Source organism: Callithrix jacchus, chromosome 8 (genome assembly GCF_049354715.1).
Source record: "Callithrix jacchus isolate 240 chromosome 8, calJac240_pri, whole genome shotgun sequence".
NCBI classification, from domain to species: Eukaryota; Metazoa; Chordata; class Mammalia; order Primates; family Cebidae; genus Callithrix; species Callithrix jacchus.
The window spans coordinates 10,239,282-10,252,640 of NC_133509.1; the positions used below are offsets into that span (position 1 = coordinate 10,239,282).

The 13,359-nt window shown below is 44.2% G+C and overlaps 1 long non-coding RNA gene across 2 annotated transcripts in view; it reads left to right on the forward strand.

The window, feature by feature from the left end:
• The first annotated feature begins 1,320 nt into the window (after positions 1-1,320).
• The window catches only part of LOC118144779 (uncharacterized), a 66,006-nt gene continuing 53,967 nt past the window's right edge, over positions 1,321-13,359 (forward strand). For both annotated transcript variants that reach the window (XR_013520696.1, XR_008474154.2), the window contains exon 1: positions 1,321-1,454. This is a non-coding gene — a long non-coding RNA (uncharacterized LOC118144779). The remainder of the gene's footprint in view (positions 1,455-13,359) is intronic.

Genomic DNA, 13,359 nt, shown 5'->3' on the forward strand with positions numbered 1-13,359 from the left:
TTTTATGCTATGAACTGCTTCACAAATGTAAGGGAGCATCGCTGGGTCATCTTGCGATCTGCTTGTCACTTTTAAAAAATAGTTTTAATGAGGTGTGATTTGTATAACATAAAATTTCACTGTTTTACGTGTGCCATTTTTTTTTTTTTTGTAAATTAAGAAGTTCATGTCTTAAATTGGTGTTTGAATCTCAATTAGCTTCCAGTAGAAATAATGCTATAAATCTTGGTTAAGTGCCCAGGCCAACTCTCAAAACTTTAACTCCAAATAGAGCTGACCTAGAGTGTAAATACTGCCAGCCTCAATTCTGGGTCCTAGGAGGAGGAGGAGGAGGCTGCAGGACATATGAGGGACAAGGAGGGAACAGGGTTTCCTTCGCCTTGCCCAAGTACAGGATGCCCCTGGGAACATTATGGGATGGAAGGAACTTCCCCTGCCTCCCTCTCTAGATCCAAGTGTGATCCTTGCATTGCCTGCATTGGAATTCATTCATTCAACAGAAATGTATTGAGAGCCCCAGTGGGATCCCCCTATCCCACAGTGGGAATCAACCCCAGAGCGTAGGCTCCAGGAAGCTACCATTTTAAACAAGCTCTCCAAGAAGTTAGGATGCACAATACAGTCAGACTCCTGTGCTGGGCTGAGTTTCCTTGAATTTAGGACGCCCTAAGCTATCCAGACCAGGCCAAAGTATTTATGACCTACTTCCCCTCCAACCCACAAAATTGCCTTTGCCTCAGTGCAGCTCCCGTCTGATCAATAATAAAAGGAACACATAGCATCCTGTACTGCCCTTAACATCTCCAGATTTTCCACATGTTCTTGTTTGATATTTTAAAGTTAAGAGGAGAATATAAACAGCAACGTAGGCAAAGCTGGATCTTTTCATTCCCTGTATTTCCTTGATGGGGGCCCTATTATAATTGCATTTAACATTTGTTTATTGTCCCTCTCCCCCTTGAACGCAGGCTCCTTTGTCTGCGATATTCCTAGTGCCTTCCACGGTGAGCACATAGTAGGAGCTCAATAAAAACCAGCTGAAAGTTGTAGAAGGTGTTAAGACTCCCACACTGCTGCTGACGCTCACAGGGGTTGTCAGCTTTTTCAAAGTCTGCCTTGAGGCCCTTAATGGATGCCTGATAATTGTTGGTAGTTTCTGACACATAAATTAAGAGAAAATAAGTGTCCAATCCATGTGAAGGATGACGATTTGGGACTCAGAGGCCATTGTAAGGCAGGCTGGCCCTGGGAACACCCCTGCGACGGGCACTGTTGGAACCTCCCCTTCATGGTTCTGCGCCTGAGCGCTGGACCTACCCTGCCCAGGCCCACTGAGGCCCTGCCTGGCGCCCCCAACACTTCCTGACTTGGATGAAGTGTTATGCCACGGGCCGTGGGATCTGGCTTCTCTAGTGGCCAATCGGAGGAGGCAGGAACACCGTCTAAAAATACGGGTGAGTTGAAGCCCCGTGGGCGAACTTTGATGAAGGAGAGGGGAGATGATATGATCCTGCAGGTTAACTCTTTTCTTCCTCACATCTCAAAAAGGCGGTTTTAAGGCACAGTGGCTCCAGGTGCCTCTCTCGAGATCTGCCATTGACCCCAAATGTTTGTGTTTCTCTTGAAGCTTCAGCCGGCTCGGGGACATCATCATGTGATTACTTTCCTGCCTGTTACGGGTTGAATTGTGCCCCCAAAAACACATGTTGAAGTCCTAACCCCCAGCATCTCAGAATATGAACTTAATTGGACATAGGGTTGTTGCAGATGTAATGAAAGATGAGGTGATCCTGGAGTTGGGTGGGTCCTTAAGCCAGTGTGACTGGTGTAATGAGAGGCTGGGCGCAGTGGCTCACGCCTGTAATGCCAGCACTTTGGGAGGCTGAGGCAAGTGAATCACAGGGTCACGAGTGTTCAAGACCAGCCTGGCCGAGATGGTGAAACCCCGTTTCTACTAAAAATACTAAAAGTAGCCGGGCTTGGTGGCATGGGCTTGTAATCCCAGCTACTCAGGAGGCTTGAACCTGGGTGGCAGAGTTTGCAGTGAGCTGACATCACGCCACTGCACTCCAGCCTAGGTGACAGTCTCAGAAAAAAAAAAGGATGAAAGACACACAGACACAGACACAGATGTAAGGGGAGAATGCCATGTGACCACAGAGGCCAAGCTGGGTATTAGTCCACCATGAGCCAAAGAATGTCTGGGACTACCAGAAACTGGAAGAGACAAGGAAAGATCCTCCTCCTAGAAGCTTCCAAGGAAGTATGGCTCTGCCAGCACACTGACCTCATATTTCTAGCCCCCAGAACTGTGGGAGAATACCTTTTTGTTGTTTTAAGACATCCAGTATATACTAACAGCACTTGGAAATTAGCTTCCATTTTCCTCTAATTCATGCTGTGCCCTGGGATCGTCCCTCCATAAAGGGTTAGCACAGAAGCTTTGCCTTAGACTCTGTTTTCTTTTCTTTCTCTTTTTGTTGAGACAGAGTCTCGCTCTGTCACCCAGGCTGGAGTGCAGTGGCTTGATCTCGGCTCACTGCAACCTCTGCCTCCCGGGTTCAAGTGATTCTCCTGCCTCAGCCTCCTGAGTAGCTGGGAGTACAGGCATACGCCACCACACCCAGCTAATCTGTTGTATTTTTAGTAGAGATGGGGTTTCACCATGTTGGTCAGGCTGGTCTCGAACTCCTGACCTCCTGATCCGCCCGCCTTGGCCTTCCAAGGTGCTGGGATTACAGGCATGAGCCACAGAACCTGGCCTCGCCTCTGTTCTTTAAGGCACTTAACAAGATTGTGTGTGTGCATGTACCAGTTAAAGTCCACAGTGAACTTTGATCAATAATAGATGATTTTTAATATATATGCATTTACAAGCATAATATATATAATGCATATAATGCATAATACATATAATGCATTTAATAGATACGCATTACATGCATATATGTATGCTTGTAAATGCATAAATTATTTTTGAAAGGACACATAAGAAACTATTAGAAAGGGTTGCTCTTGGGAGGAGAAGTGGGTGGTTGTGGGACAAGGACAGATGAGATAATTTTGTTTTCCTTTTTGTACCCTTGTCAGGCTGGATGTTGTGGGTTTGTTAGCTTTTTTTAAGGTTAATTTAAAATACTTTAAAGCCGGGCGTGGTGGCTCACGCCTGTAATCCCAGCACTTTGGGAGGCTGAAGCCAGCAGATCACGAGGTCAGGAGATCGAGACCATCCTGGCTAACACAGTGAAAACCCATCTCTACTAAAAATACAAAAAATTAGCCGGGCGTGGTGGTAAGTGCCTATAATCCCAGCTACTCAGGAGGCTGAGGCAGGAGAATCACTAACCCGGGAGGGAGGTGGAGGTTGCAGTGAACCAAGATCACACCACTGCACTCCAGCCTGGACAACAGAGTGAGACTCTGTCTCAATGAAAAAGTTAAAATTAAAATTGCTTGAATTGACAAGATAGACCATTATTCATGCAAAAAGATGTCTGTTACTGCCTGAGTGTACCCCAAGGTATAATCTGTGTGTGCCTTGATCGTAATTTTCCCTAAAGGCAAACAAGGTATGAGGTCTTAGTTGTTCCTGAATAGGACTAAGAGTCAGAAGGGCACAGGTAAACTTTCCTCCCACCAAGGTGTTAATAATTATTAGGTGAGTGAGTAGATGGATGATGGATGGATGGATGATGGGTAGTTGATGGGTGATGGATGGATGGATGGGTGATGGATAGGTGATGGATGGATGGATGATGGGTAGTTGATGGGTAGACAGATGGACTATCTCCTCAGGACCTCTGTTCATTCTTCAGTATCCTTTAATTTATGGTGTCTTACATCATTTCCTTATGTTTCCGCCATCTATGCTTGACCTCACTCAGAGATGGAACTAAGACTTGACCAAAAAGAAGGTCCTCTTAGCTCGGCTTCACACAATTCAAAGGATTCTGCTTTGGACCAGTTCTGTGTGATTAAAGGGCAACCATATTTCTGGCGCGTACTTGTAGATTGTTTATACAAAAATAAAAAGGGTAACTGAGACTATGGAAACGGGAAATCATTTGTCCTAATTATGGGGAGTAGTAGGAGAGCTTCGCGTTCACTGAACAGGCCCACCCCCGTGGCCCCCAGAGTTACTGAGTTCATCTCTGTTTTATGTTTCGGCTTCACTACCCTCCAGGATAGTGAACTCATCTTCCCTCACTCCTTTCCTGCACTTTCTACTCCGGTTGAACTAAACCACTGGGTCTGATTTTCATTTTATTCTCAGTCATGGAGAGAGAGGTTCTGTAATCTCAGACTATGATTGTGGATCTGACTATAACTCCTTGCAGTTCTATCAGTTGTTGCTTCGTGTATTTTGAAGCTCTGTTTCGAGGTGTATAAATCGTTAAGATTATGTCATCTTGATGAACTGACCTTTTAGTCATTATGAAATTATCTTCTTTATTCTTGGTAATATTCTTTGCTCTGAAATCTGCTTTGTCTGGTATTAATATAATCACTTCAGTCTTGTTTTGACAAATGTCAGCCTGGCATATCTTTTCTCATCCTTTTGCCTTTTACCTATTTATGTTTTTATATTTAAAGTGGGTTCTTTTTCTTTCTTCTTTTTTGTTTTCCCTTTTTTTTGAGATGGAGTTTTACTCTGCCACCCAGGCTGGAGTGCAGTGGCCTGATCTTGACTCACTGCAGCCTCCACCACCTGGGTTCAAACAGTTCTCCTGCCTCAGCCTCCTGAGTAGCTGGGACTACAGGTGTGCACCACCACACTTGGCTAGTGCTTTTTTTTTTTTTGTATTTTTAGTAGAGACAGGGTCTCACCATGTTGGCCAGGGTGGTTTTGAACTCCTGACCTCAAGCGATCCACCCCCCTAAGCCTCCCAGAGTGCTGGGATTACAGGCGTGAGCCACGGCACCCGGCCCAATGTGGGTTTCTTACGTAGAATACCTAGTTGAGTCTTGCTGTTTTTAATCCAACATGGCAGTCCCTGCTTTAGTTTCAGCATTTAGCATGTTTTAATTTATCATGATTATTAACATGGTTAGCTTGAAATCTGCCATTTTTCTGTGTTTCCTATTTCTCCCATCTATTTTTGACTCACATTTCCCTCTTGTTCTGTTTTTTGTTTGTTTTGTTTTAGTAATTGGGAATTTTTCATGACTATTTTTATCTTCTCTGTCGACTTATTGCTGTAACTCTTTGTTGTGCTATTTGAGTGGTTGCGTTAGGTTTTATAATACGCACCTTTAACTTACTACTGTTCGCTTTCAACTGATATCATATCATTTCATATATAAAAATCTTACAAGGCCAGGTCTGTAATCCCAGCACTTTTGGAGGCCAAGGCGGGCAGATCGCTTGAGCTCAGGAGTTCGAGACCAGCCTGGATAACATGTAACCTCATCTGTATGAAAAATACAAAAATTAGCCAGACACGGTAGTGGTGCAGGCCTCTAGTCTCAGCTACTCAGGAGGCTGAGGCCGCAGAATCACTTGAGCCTGGGAGGTTGAGGCTGCAGTGAATGGTGATCATGCCACTGCACTCCAGCCTGGGTGACAGAATGAGACATTGTCTCAAAAAAAAAAAAAACCCAGAATTTTACTACAGTATACTTATATTTCTCCCCTCCTGCCCTTTGTAATATTGTTAGATTGACCTGTACATAATTATTAAATTATTTTTGCTTTAAACAGGCAATTATCTTTTAAAGGGACTTAGCTAAGAAGAAAAAGGTCTTTAAATTGCCTATATAGTTGTTATTTCTGGTGCTATTTATCCTTTAGGTAGATCCAACTTTCCATTTTGTATCATTTTCCTTCTGCTTGTAAGACTTCCAGTAACATTTCTTGCAGAGTCAAGTCTGCTGCTGAGGAATTCTTTTGGCCTTTGTAGATCGGAAAAAGTGTCTCACCTTTGTTTTTGAAAGGCATTTTCTTTGAGTATGGAATTCTCATTTGACAGGGCTTTTTTTGTTTTCTGTTTAGTACATTGAAGGTGTCATTCCACTGTGTGCTAGCTCGCTCTGCTTCCATGAGAAATCTTCTGTCATCCTTACCTTCACTTCTCTGTACATAAATGTACCTGTTTTCTCAACTGCCTTTAATCTTCTCTTTATCATTGATGTTTAGCAATTTAAGCATGATGTGCGTTGGGGTTGTTTGTTGTTGTTGTTTGGTTTGGTTTTGGTTTTTGTTCTTTTATGTTTCTATGCTTGGGTCTGTTAAGTTTCTCAGGCTGGCAATTTGACAGTTGCCATCAAACTTAGAACATTTTTGACTAATATTATTTTTGGCCTACCAGCCCCATTTCAAGGACTCCATTCTCCAATTCCACTTATATTAGGCCACGTGAAGTTATCCCACAGTTCACTGATGCTTCGTTATTCTCTTCTGCAATGTATACTGTTACTAGTCCTATTGAGGGCACTTTTTATTTCAGACGTTGTGGTTTTCATCTCTAACAGCTCAATTTGGGTTTACTTTATATCTTCTACGTCTTTCTGTCATGTTCAGTCATTCCTCTAACTTCTTGAAATATGGAATATACAATAACTTTTACAATATGTTAAATACAAATTCTATCATCCATGTTATTTCTGGGTCAGTTTTGACTAATTGACTTTTCTCTTCATTCTAGGTTGATTTTCCTGCTTTTCTGCATGCCTGGTATTTTTTGTTTTACCTTGTTGGATGTCGAATAGCATTGTATTCCTACAAATATTCTTCAGCTTTGTTCTGGATGCTATTAAGTTACTTGGAGAGAGTCTGATGATTCCCAGTCTTACTCTTAAACTTCGTTAGGCCAGATCAGAGCTGCATTTAATTTAGGGTTAATTTTCCCCCTCCTACCAATGCAAGATATTCCTTGGTACTCTAATCAGTGCTGCCTGCATTACGAGGTTTTCCACTCTGGCTGCCGGGAAGAGGCGTTATCTGAGGTTCTCCGTGAGTACCCTCTGAGTGCTGTTCCCTCAAATCCTTTTGGGTGGCTTTTTGTCTGGTTATTAGGGTATTAGTTTCCTTTTACTGCTGTAGCAAATTACCACAAACAACGTCACAAATGTATTGTCGCCATATCAAGGTGTCAGCAGGGCTACATTCCTTCGGGAGTCTCTAGGGGAGAACCTGTTCCCTGCCTTTTCCAGGTTTTAGAGGCTGCCTGTACTCCTTGGCTTGTGGCCCCTTCTTCTGTTTCAAAGCCAGCAGCATAGAGTCTTCAAATCAATCTCTCCCTCTTAGTCTCTCTGACCACTGGTTCTGTCATGTCACATCTTCCTCCCTCTTATGATTACATTGGGCCCACCAGGATGATCCAGGATAACTTTCCATCTCAATCTCTTTAGCCTAATCACATGTGCAAAGTCCTTTTTGCCCTGTAAGAGAACATATTCACAGGTTCCAGAGATTAGACACAGACATCTGGGGTGGGAGGGATTATCCAGTCTGTAAAATGGCCCATTGCATATGATTCTTGATAGTTGCTATACCAATGTCATTTTAGTCTACGTAGCCAACATCGTGACACGAACTATTAGTATTTTGGTTTTTTTTTTTAAGTGATTTTGTTTGTTGTCTCAAACTCACACAGTCTCAGAAGTTTGTAACAGCTTAACCTTCCAGAAAGCATGCTCAGCTTGGCCGATCTGGGACCATAGAATGCCTTTCTTTGGCAAAAAATAGAGAATGACCTTTCCTGACTTTCTGTGATAGGAACAGTCAGGGAGAAATAGTAATTCTTTTAGGCCCATGCGATTTTCGAATGTTATGTGTCTCAGGTTACTTAAGACAACCAATTTGGAGGACAATTTGACAAGGTCTAATAAAGTTGAAGATATACACACCCTCTGATCCAAGAACTCTGCTCTAAACATTGACCTTAAAACTCTCACATAGGCTGGGCGTGGTGGCTCATGACTGTAATCCCAGCACTTTGGGAGGCTAGGGTAGGTGGATCATGAGGTCAAGAGATTGAGACCATCTTGGTCAACATGGTGAAACCCCATCTCTACTAAAAATACAAAAAATTAGCTGGGCATGGTGGCACATGCCTGTAATCCCAGCTACTCGGGAGGCTGAGGCAGGAGAATTGCCTGAACCCAGGAGGCGGAGGTTGCGGTGAGCCGAGATCGCGCCATTGCACTCCAGCCTGGATAACAAGAGCGAAACTCCGTCTCAAAAAAAAAAAATAAAACTCTCACATATACACAAAGGGATTTGTACAAGAAAGTCCATACAGCTTAGTCAGCAGTAGCACAAAATCAAAAACATTGATATGAGAATGAATAAACTGGGATATAATCATTATCTGAGTCCCCCCAAAACAGACTCTGAGACAAAGATACAAGTAGTTTATGTGGGATGAGGTCTCAAATGTTTGACAGCAAAGTATGACACTAAGGAAGAAGCCAGCAGGCTACAAATTGTGTTCTTGTGGTGGACGCAGATGTGCTGCCCAGATTCCCTCCAGGGAGCTGCAGGGGTTGGCATCGGCAGAGGGCCTCCAGCTGGCAGCTCCTCCAGGGTCTGCCTCAGCCATAGACAGCAGCCTCACCCAAGGTCATGCCCACTCCAGGACAGCCCACAGCCAGTGACTGAGCAAGGCAGGGGTATAAAGACCCAGCCATTTGGGTCCACCACAAGACACTCTAATGGGTTCTACTGTACCTGCTCCCCAGCTCCCTGCAGGTTGGCCAAGGCTTTATCAGGCCAGCATCACAGTTCTTGTCCTCCTTCTGCCCAGTTCTGCTTTCCCCGGTTTCCTTTTGCAGGTGTTGATTCCCAATAAACATCTTATATCCCAAACTCCAGCTTAGTATCTGCTTCTGGAAAACTCGGCGTGAGATGATTTTCAAGCAAGTTACCACTGTGGGCAGTGAACTGCAGCTTGATCCTGCTGGGAAATTCTAGGAGGCAGTGTAGAGTGAGGCCTCAGGGCTATCCTCCCTGAGAAGCAAGGGAGCTGGGGTGTTTATCTACCAACTTCCATCAGTCATTGGTGAGGGCTGTTCCTGGGGGCTGTGAAATCTCAGGCATTTGGGCCTGCTCTGTGTAGCAACAGAGCATGCTCCAACAGCCGGAGAAAGCCCGTGGACAGTGATGTGTGGGTGCTGGCAGTGGGAGCCAGAGAAATGCTGAGTGCTCAGAGGATGTAGGCAGGTAAGACACCAACAGAGACTGCTACATTCACAGAAAGGAATATTAAACAGCAGTGACAATGAATTAGCTATTTGTATCAATATGGATGAATCTGTCTACCACCCTGAAGGGGCCCAATCTTGTCGATATGGATGAATCTCACCAAAACAATACTGAGTGGGAAAAAAAAAAAAGGTTCAGAAGGATACAAACAGTATTACATAAATTATAGAAAAATTTAAAATATGCAAAACAAGAATATTTTTAAGAAAGACACACACGCATATATTGTAAAAGTAGAAAATTATGATGAACAGAAAATTCAGGAGAGTCATATTATCAACAGAGGGAGGGATGGAATAGAATCAGGAATCAGGAGGAGGCCTTGACTGCATCTTAAATGTTTTAGTTTTTTTGCTGAGGAGAAGGTACACATATGACCATTATATTCTAAATTGTTTTATATGCCCAAAATTAAAAAAAAAATAAAACATTGTAATAAGCAGGCCAGACTCAGTGGCTCACACCTGTAATCCCAACCCTTTGGGAGGATGAGGTGACAGGATCACTTGAGCCCAGGAGTTCAAGACCAGCCTGAGCAACAGTGAGACCCCATCTCTACAAAAAATTTTTAAAAATGGCCTGGTATGGTGGCACATGTCTGTAGTCCCAGCTACTTGGGGGGCTGAGAAGGGAGGATCACTTGAGCCCAGGAGTTTGGGGCTGCAGTGAGTTATGATGGCACTACTTCACTCCAGCCTGGGCAACAGAGTGAGAACTTGTTGCTTAAAAAAAAATTATAATAAACAAACTAAAATCTTATTTACAAAATTCAAATGATCCGAAAGACATAGGCATTAGCCATTGCGGGGGGAAAAAAGGCTTGTTTTGTTTTTAACTAAAAATAGCACTGAACATACTTTTAAATTTAAAACTCATTCATGACAAGGATTTTTAAAAATGTAGCAGGCGCTACCACTGGAGAGCTGAAATACTTTCAACTTCACATTTTTCCTTTTGACCTTTATTTTAGGTTTAGGGTCCATGCGCATGTTTGTTGCATAGGTAAACTTGTGTCGTGGGGGTTGTACAGGTTGTTTTGTCATTCTGGTACTGGGCCTAGTACCCATCTTTTCTGATCCTCTCTCTCCTCCCATCTTCCACCCTCCAATAGGCCCCAGTGTGTGGTGTTCCCCTCTATGTGTCCATGTGTTCTTATCATTTAGCTCCCGCTTATAAGTGAGAACACATGGTATTTGGTTTTCTGATTCTGTGTTCATTAGCTAAGGATAATGGTCCATCCATGTTCTTGCAAAGGACATAATCTCATTTTTTATGGCTGCATAATATTCCACGGTGTATATGTACCACATTTTCTTTATCCAGTCTGCCACTGGCAGGCATCTAGGTTAATTCCATGTCCTTTCTATTGTCAACAGTGCTACAATGAACATACGTGTGTCTTTATGGTAGAATGATTTATATTCCTTCGGCTACATACCCCGTAATGGGATTGCTAGGCTGAAGGGTAGTTCTGTTTTTAGCTCTGTGAGGAAGGGGCACACTGCTCTCCACAATGGTTGAACTAATTTACACTCCCACCAATAGGGTATAAGAAGCGTTTCCTTTTCTCCATGACCTCATCAGCATGTTGACTTTTTAATACGGCCATTCTGCCTGCTGTGAGATGGTATCTTATGTGATTTTGATGTTCATTTCTCTGATGATCAGTTCACACCTTTTTTATTGTTTGAATTGTTTTTAACATGAGCACGTACTGCTTTATTGAAAAATTTAAAGCGCCTGTAATGCCATCAACCTAACACCACTATTTTCATTTTCATTAATTCATTTTCCAGACCTTGCTCATGTGCATACACACGTTGCCGAGTTGCAATCATATCACGCATGTATTTTATACTTGGTTTACACTTAATCGTATGTGATATGTATATAAATGTTTCTCTATTTCTTTTTTTTTTTGAGACAGAGTTTCGCTCTTGTTACCCAGGCTGGAGTGCAATGGCGCAATCTCGGCCCACCGCAACCTCCGCCTCCTGGGTTCAGGCAATTCTCCTGCCTCAGCCTCCCGAGTAGCTGGGATTACAGGCACGTGCCACCATGCCCAGCTAATTTTTTGTATTTTTAGTAGAGACGGGGTCTCACCATGTTGACCAAGATGGTCTCGATCTCTTGACCTCGTGATCCACCCGCCTCAGCTTCCCAAAGTGTTGGGATTACAGGCTTGAGCCACCACACCCGGCCTCTCCATTTTTATATAGTCCAAATAATCATCTTTTCTTTTTTTTTTTGAAATAGTTTCATTTTGTCACCAAGCCTGGAGAGTGCAGTGGCACAATCTCTGCTCACTGCAGCTTCCACCTCCCAGGCTCAAGTGATTCTCCTACCTCAGCCTCCCAAGTAGGTGGGGCCACAGGCGTACACCGCCATGCCTGGCAAGTTTTTGTATTTTTTGTAGAGATGAGGTTTCGTCACATTGCCCAGACTGGTCTCGAACTCCTGGGCTCCCAAAGTGTTAGGATTACAGGCGTGAGCCACCACGCCCAGCCTAAATAATCATAATTTTAATGGCTACATAATGGTCTGTCCTGTCACCATTTCCTTGAGATATTTATGTTGCTTCTAAATTTCAAATATTGAAATAACTTTATGGTAAATATACTTGTGGAGGTTTTTTACGTTAAACCTCAATTGATTCTCCCACCTCGGCCTCCCAAAGTGCTGGGATGAGAGCCACCACGCCTGGCCCCACTTCATTTATTTCTGAATCGCTGTATCTTTTTATTCCCATTTCCCCTGATATCTCTCCCTTAAGCTGATCATAACGCGGAATAACAAGGTTAAAACAAATACGTTAAGAAAGTATTTGTCGAGCTAGGAGGATAGAACATATTTGATTTCATGTTATGTTAGCCAGATTTACGGAGGCCTGTGGTCTGTGGCCTCTGTTTGTACTCTTGCCCTGCACGGGTTAAGAGGCTTGAGCAGGGGCAGGGCAGGGCAGTTCCTCTGGCCTGGTGTCTGCCTCCCAGCTTGGAAGACCCCATCTTCACCCCAGATCCCGGCTTTTAGCTCCCCCTTGGTGTCCTATTACTGGGCTCAGGGCCAGCCTCTTTCACCCCTCCAGCCAGCCCTGGTTCTACGAGCCCTGGGAAGGGAATTCCAACAATTGGGAACCAACCTGGTGAATCGGGATGGGACTTAAGCTTTTGTTTAAGACATGGGAGGCCATGAAAGAGAAGGGCTCTTCTGTGGCAGGCTGTCTCTTCAGGCAGCTCCACAAGAGATCTGGGACATGGGCAGCAGGCCAGCTGCAGGGAGCAGACGGTAGCTAGAACGCTACTCAGAGAGATCGGGTGCATCAGAGAGCGAGACTGGAGACCAGATTCAGGGCAAGACCATGAGTGAGGCCTGCAAAGCCATATCAGAGGCAGATCCAGGAGCGGCAGCTGAGCGCTGGTCTGTTAGGGGACAGCAGAACCCCCTGGAGATGCATTTCTCCACACTCCTCTCATGGAAAGTACTGTGAGGCGTCAGGAGATCTTAGTGGTGGGAGTGTAGGACCCTCAGCAGCATGTTGCTGACAGCAGCGTTTGTGCAATGCCTTCTGGGATGGTGGGCTGAGTCACTGCAGGGCTTCCTTCTACTTGGGGCTCTGTTCTCTTCCAGACTCACTGTAGGCTCTGGGTTAGAGTATCTGATGGCAACATGAGTGATGAGTGGACCGGGGTATATGTGACAAGGCACTAAAGCAGAGGACACGCTCCAACTGGCAGGGATTCTGTTCATGGCCCAGCTCTCCAGCAGCTGTCCTGACTGGCTTCTTCCTTGCTAGAGCTCTCATGGCTGATGAATCTGGACCTCATATTTCTGCACTTATGAAATCTACCCCTGTTCCTCTATGTGGTAGGTCCCTCTATATTATCCCAGTAGCCGTGATAAGGCCTGACATTCTAGTGGGGTAGAAAGACAAGAAATGTTACTGGCGACGAATCTGTACGGGTCTGCAGCAACCTCAATTCTTGCCCCTCAGGAGAAAGAATTCGACTGAGGGGCAGAAGGAGAGGCTGAGGCAAGTTTTGGAGCAGAATTGAAAGTTTATTAAAAAGCTTTAGAGCAGGAATGAAAGGAAGAAAAGTATACTTGGAAGAGGGCGAAGCGGGTGACTTAAAGGACAAGTGCGCACTTTGAGCTTC